Genomic DNA, 11,584 nt, shown 5'->3' with positions numbered 1-11,584 from the left:
AGATTAGATGAGTGAGGGTGGAGTGTGAGTTTTAGGATATAATTCTGCAAGTAATCTAAAAGGTCTGAGGTGTGCATGGAGATGCCCTAGAACAGCTATTTATGTTTTCCCTTGAGCTGTGTTGCCACTGGTCACAAAGCAAAATCTTTTTCAGGGTAGACTCTCCCCTTGCTTCTCTGTGACAGGTATATAAGCAACTTTTTATTTTTTAACCATATTAGAACCTGGGAGTCATCTCTAGGGGGACTTACTCTAATGCTAGGCATGACTGATCCAGCAATGAGTGGATTCTAGAGCGTGGGTGTTAAACTCGTGGCGTCACATTACCATCACGTGATATTTCGTGACTTTTTTTTTTCTCTTCACAGAGCTGGGGTTGGTGTGGCCTGCATGTGATGTATCTGGCCCACAGGCTGCCGGTTTGACACCCTGATCTAGAGTCAAATGTATAAGTGGAATAGACAGATTTTTGAAAGGCCAAATATTTTTTTTCTGATCTATGGCTACTCAAAAACTTCTCATTCTCATAGTCTTTCATTCAAGCCGTCTGTATTTCTGAAGTCTGAGCTAGAAGAGGCTTAAAGGAAGCTTTTGGAACAGGTAGATCTTGACTTAATGCTAAAGCATGATTTGAGAAGGGGAGAGGAGGGGGAGGATGAGGAGAGAAAGGGGGAAATAAATAGAGACAGAGAGAGAAAGAAAAAAAGAAAGAGGGAAAGAAAAGAGAAAGAGAAAGAAAGAAAAAAAGAAAGAGAAAAGAAAGAAAAGAAGATGCTTTTCTGATCCCTAGTAGGTAGCTGCATATAGTTTCCATAAGTTAATTTGGAGTGGAAAACCTGTGGCTCACCAGATTGCATGCATTCCCTGCATAAATTACAATGTCAATTTTCATTCATGGCAGGGATGGGGTTTTTTTGGTTATAGAAAAATTACCATTCCTAGCATTTTCACTATTTACCATGTTGGCTAGGATCAATGGGAATGAGATTTGAGCTCTATCTGGACTGTCCCTCAGTGAAAGGTCTTAACTGGCAAAATGTGGACTTCTGAGACCCTGAATACCGCTTCCCGAATAAGTAATACTTGGGCAGATGGACAGGAGGTGAAGGATATTGTAGTTGGAGATATCTATCTATCTATCTATCTATCTATCTATCTATCTATCTATCTATCATCTATCTATCTATCTATTGATCTATTGATCTATCGATCTATTGATCTATCTATCTATCATCTATCTGTCTTCCCCAAAGAGAATATTTTAAAAGGAATATTTGTTGAAATACTTTTTTAAAAAAAATCTCTGTAACATAATTGTCTCTGAAAATTCTGTCACTCAGTAGTGCTTCCAGACATATTTGTGGTGATCAGCTTTGATCATAAAAATGCAAAAGATTCCTAGACTCTTTTTCTATTAGCATAAAAAACAAAGTTGGTCTTGTCAGAAATCCCCAAATATGCATTTTGAATCAAGTTACAACTAACTGCTACACAAAGACTCACTGTCTTGATGCTAATTCACAGAAAATGGCTTGGCCTCTAGGAATTTCCCATTGGTACTTACTGGAATTGAACTCAAAATGTCAATGTGGGGGGGAAGTGGTCACTGAAATTACATTCAAGCTGACATCTCAGCCCAAATGCTGAGCACAATGCTGGAAAAAAAGAGCAGCAATATTTATAGAATGATTTATTGGCCATTGCTCACACACAAACACTTGTAGAACATGGGGAAAATATGTATATAAAATGCTTAACTGTTGGGAACATATAAGACAGGAATATTATCTGTTATCTATTATCTAATCTATTATCTATTTATCCTTGTGACTCTGCTCCAGTATAAAGGATTGCATTAGAGTAGCTGGTGAAAGCATGCTTTGAACTTGAGTGAATTCAGAATGGAATTTCAAGACGGGGAACTGTGGTTTGAGGCTACCAGGATATTGTGCAAGTTCTTTATCTGATCAGATAGTTTCTGGTCAGTTTCTGGGCTTCATGAAAAAAAAACTGATTTTGATTTGGAAAAACTTTACAACTTATCTAAGCAGATTTTTCTGAACACTGTTCTGACCAAGGCTTCCTGAGACTGTAATTAAGCACACGCTTAGTTAAAACAACCCTTGTTTTATTTCAGCGCTGGGAATTATGTTCATTCCCAGCCCGTAATGAGTCCCAAACAGTCCCTCGAGATAAGCACCCACCTTTCTCTCCTTTGAATTGCTGCCAATAACTGAAGTGCCAAATTAACTATAAAAAACCAACTGAAGTACAAAGTCCACAAAGAGCTTCAAGGTTTAATCCAAACAAAGCGAATGGCTTTGCTTCCTGCAAAGATTTCTCTACCTTTGCACCACCTTTATACCTCTTAGGGGCGGGGCAATCACCTCCAAGCCTTACTCCTTTGTCTCAACTGCTCTTGCCTTCTAGCAGCTCTGCGCATACGTGCACTGGGAACAGGCTCCCCTTCTTCCTCTGCCTCGCTGCTGCCAGACTCTGGAGGCTCAGAGTCAGCACCCCACTCCCAGATGGTCCTGGCCCCATCTCTGTATCAGACCCAGGACCCTCATCCTAGTTCTCCCCAAACTCCCAGATTAGTCCCCATTCTTCCCCACTGTCTGATTCTGCTGCCTTCTGCACAGGCTGCCAGCAAACCACAACAAACACAGAGTGTTCTGAAGTCCTTTGAATGGGCCTCTCTAGATTTCTCCAAAGGACAAAAGTATCTTCTTGGTGTTTGTGATATACCAATTGCTATTAATTTTAAAAAAAAAACTAAAGAGGAAGAAATTCCTTTTTTTCACTGTTTCTACAGTGCTTATTTGTATTATTAATTTGAGAATTTGACATAGAAATGACTAAAATAAGTAGGATAAATAATAAAACACATAATAAATATGTAGATGTAATGAGTCACAAGATCTAATGAGGAAGTACCTGATTTTATGTCATGTATCATATTAGTGAGGCATAATTATTTAATTTGCTAATTTATTCTACTAGTCCACTATATTCTATTATTCTACTATTTAATTATACAATATATACATTTTTCCAATGCAACAAACATTTAGCAATTTCCTACATGGTTGAGCTAAGTCGCTAAGCTTGTTGATCAGAAAGGTCGGCAGTTTGGGCTTCTGGTTTGAGCTTTTTGGCAAAAGACAGAAATCTGCGGTCATGCGCGGTTTCGGTCTAGGCTCGCCACTGGAGCACCCCGAGCTGGCTGGTTTCGGGGCTAAGCCACCCTATAGAGGTGGTGAAGAGAACCCCAGCAGGGTTGAGGAGAGCCACATCTCTCCTCCTCAGCTGGCTATTACTCCCTTTCCCGAAGGCGGTTGCAGCGGTGGTCAGAAATGGTCACCTTAAAGAAGAACTCAACCAGAAAAGAATGTGCAGGAGGAAGATAAGAAGTGAAAGTTTTGGCTGACCGGGTTAAATTGCAAAAGCAACAACTAAGGTATCCTGGAATTTAAACTAAAAAAACAACAACAACGTTCCCAAAGAAGAGTCTGAAGCAGTGAAGGAAAGTGAAAAGGGAAAGGTTTGGTTTTTGTTTTTCTTCTTTCCCTTTCCCTATACTGACAACTTAAGAGACTTAAATAAGAAATCGGGAAAAAAATCCACTTTGACATCAACAGGCAATTAAGCTGAAAATAAAACAAAATGTCAAAGGGATAATAAAGATTTCTGGACATTAAAAAAAAATTATAAGCAGGAAAGGAGAGAAAAAGAATAAAAGGGCAGGATTTGGGAAAAAAAAGGGAGGAGACTGCCTGGAATTAAAAGGAATCTACAGTAAAACTTCAACAAGACTTCAAAAAGATACATTTTAACTGAAACTTGGCAACTAAATAGTAGAACCCCAGGAAGAGAAAGTGAAAAAAAAGCAAAAAGAAACAGTGTATTTGGATTACTTGGTGATCTTTGGATTCTTGGTTATTGCATTTGAATGACTAAAATTAATGGGGTGGTTGTTTAAAAATTTATACAATGGCACTACTTCTGGATGAATTGAAAATGGAACTTAAAAAGTACAAAGAAGATGCACAAGAAGGGAGGGGTTCTTTTGGCTTCGTTTTTCAATTCTTAGAAATGGAGATTTGGAACTATGAGAAACAACAAGAAACGTCTGCAAAACAAGAAGACTGGGACAAAGAAGAAGCCATCTTTAATGAACAAGTAATGCTATATGGGGAAGAAAAAGGAAAGGGCGGGGAAGAGAATGGAGAATTTAAGACTTAAAAAAACAACCAAAGAAAAGAAAAATAGTTCGAAAGATAAGTATAATATTGGAAAGCAACAGAAGAGGGGAATACAGAAGAGAGAAATAGAGGTAGAGAGACAAGGGGGTAAAAAGGGGAGAGAGAAGAAGAGAGGGAAGAAGGAAAGGAAAAGAAGTTACAAAGGACAGAAACAAGATATAGAGAAACAGGGCCTATTTAGAGATAATGGGTGAAATTTTAACTGAAAAAGGGATTCTGTAAAGGTACATAAGATTGTATTGTTATATTAGTAATAGAAATAATTTTAGAAAATTGAGGAAGAAGCGGCTTGTGGTTCTTCAGTGCAGGCAGGATTCCGTGGCTCTCCACGGTTTCTGCCTGTGTTCACTGCCTGAGTGCCTCGAGCCATTTGGCTTCGGGGCTAAGCCACCTTTGTAGAAGGTGGTGAAGACTGGGGGGTTCTGGCAGGGACGAGAGACATCGCATCTCTCTTCCCTAGCTGGCTAAATCTCCCTCTCCGACGGCAACTGAACGGCGATCTTTTATGGCCGCCATTTAGAAGAGCCCAGCCGGGGAAAGAAATGTGCTGGAGGGTTTGTGAAGAAATGAAACTGATTTTGCTGACCGGGACAAAGGAACAGTGAAAGTATCCTGGTATTTAACACCTACTAAAGACACATTGTTCCCAGACTGAGTAAGCAGCGAATGGATATCAAAGGAAAACTTTTTTCTTTTCACTCTCCTTCCAAATGGAACAGCTTTGAGAGAAATCGGAAACCCGCATTGAAGGTATGCTAAATGCTAAAGACTGTGCTAATGCCAAAGGGATATGGATTTCTAAATATTTAAAGAAAATTTTTTCTTCTGCTGTGAGTGGGAAGGGAGAGGAAAAAAAATTGAAATTGAGAATAAGGAGCAGACTGCCTAGAATTTTAAAGAGCCATTTGAACATTAATAAGACTTCAAAAGACATATTATAATTGGAATTTTGTGATTTAATAGCAACCCCAGAAAAAGAAATGGAAGAAGGGAAAAAGTGCTAAATGAAATAGTTTATCTGGATTGTTTGGTAACTTTGCATCTTTTGGGAAACTTTTTTTTCTTTGTTTAAAAACACTCAGGTGGTTGTTTTGGGAAAAAATTTTCCTCTTCATAATGGCACCACTTTTGGATGAATTTAAAACTGAATATCTAAAATATAAAAAGGAAGAACAAGACTGGAAAGATACCTTGGACATTCTTTTTCAATCTCTAGAAATGGCAGTGCATTCCTATGGAGAATTGATTGCGCAGCAGGATAATTGGGACAAAGAAGGAACCATTTTTGATGAACATGTGACCCTATTGGGGGAGAAGAAGGAGGAAGAGGAAAAGGAAAAAGGGATTTTAAAACTTAAAAAACAACCAAAAAAGATAAAAATGAGTTGAAGGGTGGATATAAGATAAAGAAACAATAGGAAGGGGGAAAGCACAAGAAGGAAAGGGAGGTGGAAAGACAAAGGGGTGAACAGGGTAAGGAAAAGAAGAAGCAAGGGAGAAAGGAGGGGGTGAGAAGTCTCAATGATGGGAAGCAAGATTTGAAGAAACAAAATTTATTTATAGACAATGGGTAAATTTAATTGAAAAAGGGATTCTGTAAGGTACATAAGATTGTGTTATTATAGGCATTTATAGAATAAAATGTTCAAGATATAAATATATAAATAAGTATTAATAGGTACGATTAAAATTTTTCTTTTTCTCTTTATATAATATATTGTGTGACTTTAGGATGTGCTAAACAGAATCCCAATACAAGTTATGTGTGATATTAAGTATTATCAGGTTAGGGGAAAGAGTTAAAGGCGTCATACTCTAATTAGTGTACAGGAGAGGTTTTGTTTAAAGAGAAAAAATGAATGGATAGTTGAGAACAGACAAAGAATGTTAAGTATTATGACTTGAACTGAGATGAGTAGAATAAAATTAAGAGAGTTAAAAAAAAGGAAGAAGCTATATAGAAAATGGAAAATGGTAATAAGATATGGAATGATATATAAAAGGAACGTGATTTTTGAAGAGGTGTCTGTATGATGAGTTTTAACCCGGGATCAAGCAACTTTCAGAAAAGATGTTTATGTTTTTATGTTTCATGTCTTTTTTTTTTTTATTGGAAGAGAATAATGAAAATGTATAAGACAGATGGATATAAAAAATGTATACAATCTAAAGTTAAAGAGATATAATTTGAATAAATAGAAGGAAAAGAAGTAATAAAGAGAAGTTTGGGATAAGATATGAAGATGAACAGATAAGGTAAATATATATATCAAATTGTGCTTGTTTGGAAATGTGATAACTTGGAATAATTCTGTCTTTAAATAAGTTGTTGTATTGGCTTTTTAAGAAAAAAAAATTCCTATGTCATTATATTTTATGTTTTGTTTGTCTGTGTATTGTTTTGGAAAATCAATAAAATTTGTTCAAAAAAAAAAGAAATAATTTTAGAAAATTGGAAACAATGTATGATTAAAATGAGGGATAAAATAGTTACTGTAATCTAGTGAAATGTTTGTTAATAAAATAAAATAAATGAAATAAAATAAATGAGAAAATTGAATTAGGAAGGGACGGGAACATTTTAATTAGTTAATGTTTTATAAAATATAAGTGAAGGGGGGGATTAATTATGGAAAGCTTATAATTGTTCCCATAGAAGTATGATATTTAATTGAAAAGTAATGTTAAAGAAGTTAAGATTTTAACGAATATTAACATTAATGATAGAATTGAATTGGAATGGAATGTGTTGTTTTAATTACATACATGAATAATCTTTTTTTTAAAAAGAATATAGTGTGTATTTTAAGAATGTACCAAGCAGAATCCGAATGGAAGTTATGTATTATATTGAATGTTATAACTTTAAGGTATATATTGAAGCTTAAATAAGAGTTAAATGGATAAACTTAAAAGATATAAAGGTGTCATACTCCAATCAACAACTATAGGAGAAACTTTGTTTAATGAGAAAAGATAATATGAAATTGAAACAGGACAGACAAAAAGTATAAATATAATGATTTGAATTGAGATGAGATAATTAAAATAAAATTGAGAAAATTAAAAGAGGGGAGAAGCTATGTAGAAAATGTAAAACAGTAATAAGATATGGAATAGAACATAAAAATGAGCATGAAATTGAATTTGTGTCTGTATGAAGAAATGTAACCCGGGATTACACTACTTTCAAAAAAGATGTTTTATTTGTATTTTTTTGTGAAAACTCAAATAAAATTTACCAAAAAAAGAAAAAGAAAAAGAAAGGTCGGCAGTTTGGCGGTTCGAATCCCTAACGCCGCATCACAGAGTGAGCTCCTGTTACTTGTCCTAGCTTCTGCCAACCCAGCAGTTAAAAAGCATGTAAAAAAAAATACAAGTAGAAAAATAGGGACCACTTTGGTGGGAAGGTAACAGCATTCCATGCACCTTCAGTGTTTAGCCATGCTGGCCACATGACCATGGAGATGTCTTTGGACAGCGCTGGCTCTTCGGCTTTGAAACAGAGATGAGCACCGCCCCCTAGAGCCAGAAACAACTAGCATGTATGTGCGAGGGGAACCTTTACCTTTTTTTTACACCATTTGAGACTACTTTGAAGATTTTAAAGAGGTTTCAGAGTGATTATATATTTATTTTACTCATTCTTATTTGGAATTAAGCAATAATTAAATTCAACAATTAATATAAGCAGTGAGCAAAAGGGAAGGAAAATAAAATATTTGATTGGTACATGCTTGTAGCCTAACCAAGATCCAGTATTTCTACCAACAGTAATATTTTGATGTAGACCTATACTTTTCAAAATTGAAATGAAATCATGGGTGATTTTCCCCTTGATTTAACAAGCTCAGAAACTGTAAGTAATGTATACTGATGTGCTGGTCAGGCTAGTTAATTTATTTTTCCCACTGAATAGATGTGTTTATTTTATGAGCCAAGATGTGAAAAGTTCATTCATGGTCAGAATGATTACTAAGAATAAGCATGCTGTTTTACTTTAGGTTAGTTCAGGAAAAGTCCCTGGGTGTGTAATCTGTGAATTGGCTCTCCGCTGTTATTGGCCAGGTTTTGTATTACTAAACTAGGGCTCATAACAAAACAAAAATGTAACCTTTAAATAGAAGCATCAAAATAATTTAAAACAGATTGGAGGGTTTAAAGGGCTTCTGCAGCTCATATTTCAATTCACTCAAGGGCTCACTATTTGGTCTTCAAAGCTCGACTCAGATTGCAGACATTTGTGCTGCTTCATTTTATATTTATACATATATAAAATCTCCCTCTCTTAAAACAATAGTTTGGCTGTTCACAGGTATAGAAGAAAAGAACTCTGCCAGCATATTGAAGAGCCAAGAAATTGAGAGGGAGGGAATGTAGAAAATGCAGACAATTGTAAAGGGATGTTTAATTTTGGTGTTTTGTTCTTTTTAATTTTCAGTGTCAAGTTTCCCTAGATCATTTGATATTTGTTTTTTGTTTTGCTTTTTGGTAGGGACTAGTCGTTATTGAAATATTCCTGGTTATTGGTTATTGCAAGTTAGTGAGAAGAAACCATTTAATTCTTTATCTATTACTTTACAGTATGTGTCTGTCTGTAGAAACCATATAATTTGTAGCTGAGTTTAGTGTTTCTTTGTTCAAGTAACCTTTAGAAGCAATATACTTTCCTAATTTTATTAAAATGTATATTTAAATGTGTGAGTTGGATGTATGAGGAAAACATAGTTTACCAGTGTAGGATAAAACTGCCTATTTCTTTTTAGTTGACCTTCACAGTAGGTTTCCACTAATAGATTTGTTCACCTGCTTGCTTGTTTACTTTTTTTTATCTATGGTGGATTAGTCTTATCTTTTTTGAATAAAAAATTACTTTAAAAGGTCCTGGCATTTCTTTTATTCTTTTCTGCTGCGTTTAGAACTTACTATCCATTTTAATTTCCGATTTGTTAACTGGCATGTTGGATTGTTTTTAGATACAATTCCGGAATGCTTTGGTAAGTAGTATGAAATTTTTAAGAGTACATATTTCAGGAAGTAGGTAGGGCTCGAAGAAACAAGAAAAAAAAACACCCTAATTTTTCGTGGAATAGTAATATAAATTTATTTAAAAGGTTCTAGATTCTTCAGGATATTTTTTTTAATTCTGTTACACGTTTTGAGGCAGATCTGGGAGCTATATTTAAAGGTTGCGAGATCTAGAAACGATGCAGCTACTTAAAGAAGTTGCTGAGAATATACTGTGCGAACACCCCTGCATCTCCAACCATTATTTTCCATTTTAATCCAAAATGCTGCATAGCTCTAGAATTGACCTCCAGAGTTCCTAGGAAACTAGATGAAATCAGTGATGTGGCAACTCTTAAAGGGAAGAGATGCATATATATCTGATACAAATCCATGTGTTTTAGATGCTTTAATTAGAGTCAACCAAGTGCTGTGTAATAGGCTGTGAGAATAACCTTGAAGAAGAGGAGGAAGAGCCATAGCTAAGGTTGACTCAGCTTTCCATCCTTCCGAGGTTGGTAAAATGAGGACCCAGATTGTTGAGGGCCATATGCTGACTCTGTAAACCACTTAGAGTAGGCTGTAAAGCACTGTGAAGCGGTATATAAGTGCTATTGCTAAGTGGAGGTGGGAGGAACATTCAGAATTGCAAGATTCTGTTACACTGACCCTGTAACAAAAGCACTTTTAACATTCATGACTTGGATATTCAAGTCTGATCTACCTCAAAGGGCTGATATAAATCTTGCAACTCCCCCGCGCCCATGTCCCCAGGATGCTTTTTCAAAAGGCAAAGGGACTTTCTTTGTTTTTTCTTGAAGATGTTTTGCATCTCATCCAAGAAATTTCTTCAGAACTGAAGAAGCTTCTTAGATGAGAAGTGAAACATCATCAAAGAAAAATAAAGAAAGTCCCTTTGCCTCTTTTTTTAAAAGCATCTTTGGGACAACCATGACCTGGATGATTGAGAATTTCCATAAACCTCTCTCCACACCTTTATCCTAAAGAGAACTAAGGGAAGTCAGTTCTTTCTTAAATTCCATTTTGCTTTGAATTTAAATTTCTTTTATCTGACCACTGCCTTGGCTGCAGTTCTTTCTTTCTTTCCTCAAGGTTATTCTCACAGTTTGTTACATGGAACCCCCTGCTAAGATCTAATTATACACATCATCTAGTTATTTATTTGGAAGCTTAATGAAAATGCAAGTGAAATCCTCTATCAGTTTATTCTACACCATTATCAATCAAAAGGCTTTTTGGTTGTTTTGTAACTCATGATAGCATAATAGTTGGGGACTACACTAGTGGTGGGATTCAAAAAAAATTATTACCGGTTCTGTGGGCGTGGCTCAATGGGCGTGGCAAGGGAAAATCTCCAGTCAGAGATGATATTTGCCGGTTCTCCAAACTACTCAAAATGTCCGCTACTGTTTCTCCAGAACTGGTCAGAACCTGCTGAATACCACCTCTGGATTACACATACCAGGGTTTATATGGTTATTGAGAATGTAGTAAAAATTCCAACAAAATACAAATAATTCTGTTTGAAAGATAATAACAACCCAGTGAAGTTTATAAGTGGTTAGGGTAATGTATGTTTGAGTGAGAGAGTTTATCTGTATTTGCTTACAGTACGGTATTTTCTTTCTTAATAAAGAAGATAAGGATAATATTTTAGAGCAATTTTTTTCAGCATTGCCAATCATCAACAAAAAGTTACCATTCTTCTTCTTTTTTTGCAGTATGACAAAGAAGCATGGAATCCTGCAACAAGAAGGGCCCATGTAGACAACTGAGTCCAACCTCCTGCTCCTCAGGATAAGACTCCAAATTAAAACATCTTGACAGATGGCTGTCTATCCAGCCTCTGCTTGAACACAGAGATAAGGAGCTGACTACCCCCCTCATTCATTGGTTCACCACTGAACTGTTTTTATTGTTCCCAATAGGCAATCACAATCTGTCTCCCTACTTGCATTTCCTTAAGTCAAACAGGTGCTCACTGAAGATCATGCTGCTGCACTGCAAAGAACAGCTGTTTGATCAAAGGAGATGACTTAGCTGATTTAAAGAGTTGCCTATAGATCCTGTGCAAGACTCTCCCACATTATGAAGCACTTTTTTTTTTCTTTAAGTCACAAAGTTTATATGGTCTTACTCAGTGGTGGGATTCAAATTTTTTTATTACCAGTTCTGTGGGCATGGCTTGGTGGATGTGGCAGGGGAAGGATACTGTAGAATCTCCAGTCAGAGATGGTATTTGCCGGTTCTCTGAACTACTCAAAATTTCTGCTACTGGTTCTCCAGAACTG

This window comes from Pseudonaja textilis, chromosome 1 (genome assembly GCF_049901715.1).
Source record: "Pseudonaja textilis isolate UNSWEBS1 chromosome 1, rPseTex1.2, whole genome shotgun sequence".
NCBI lineage: Eukaryota > Metazoa > Chordata > Lepidosauria > Squamata > Elapidae > Pseudonaja > Pseudonaja textilis.
The sequence above is the reverse complement of the archived record's forward strand: the minus strand, read 5'-3'. Positions refer to the sequence as shown.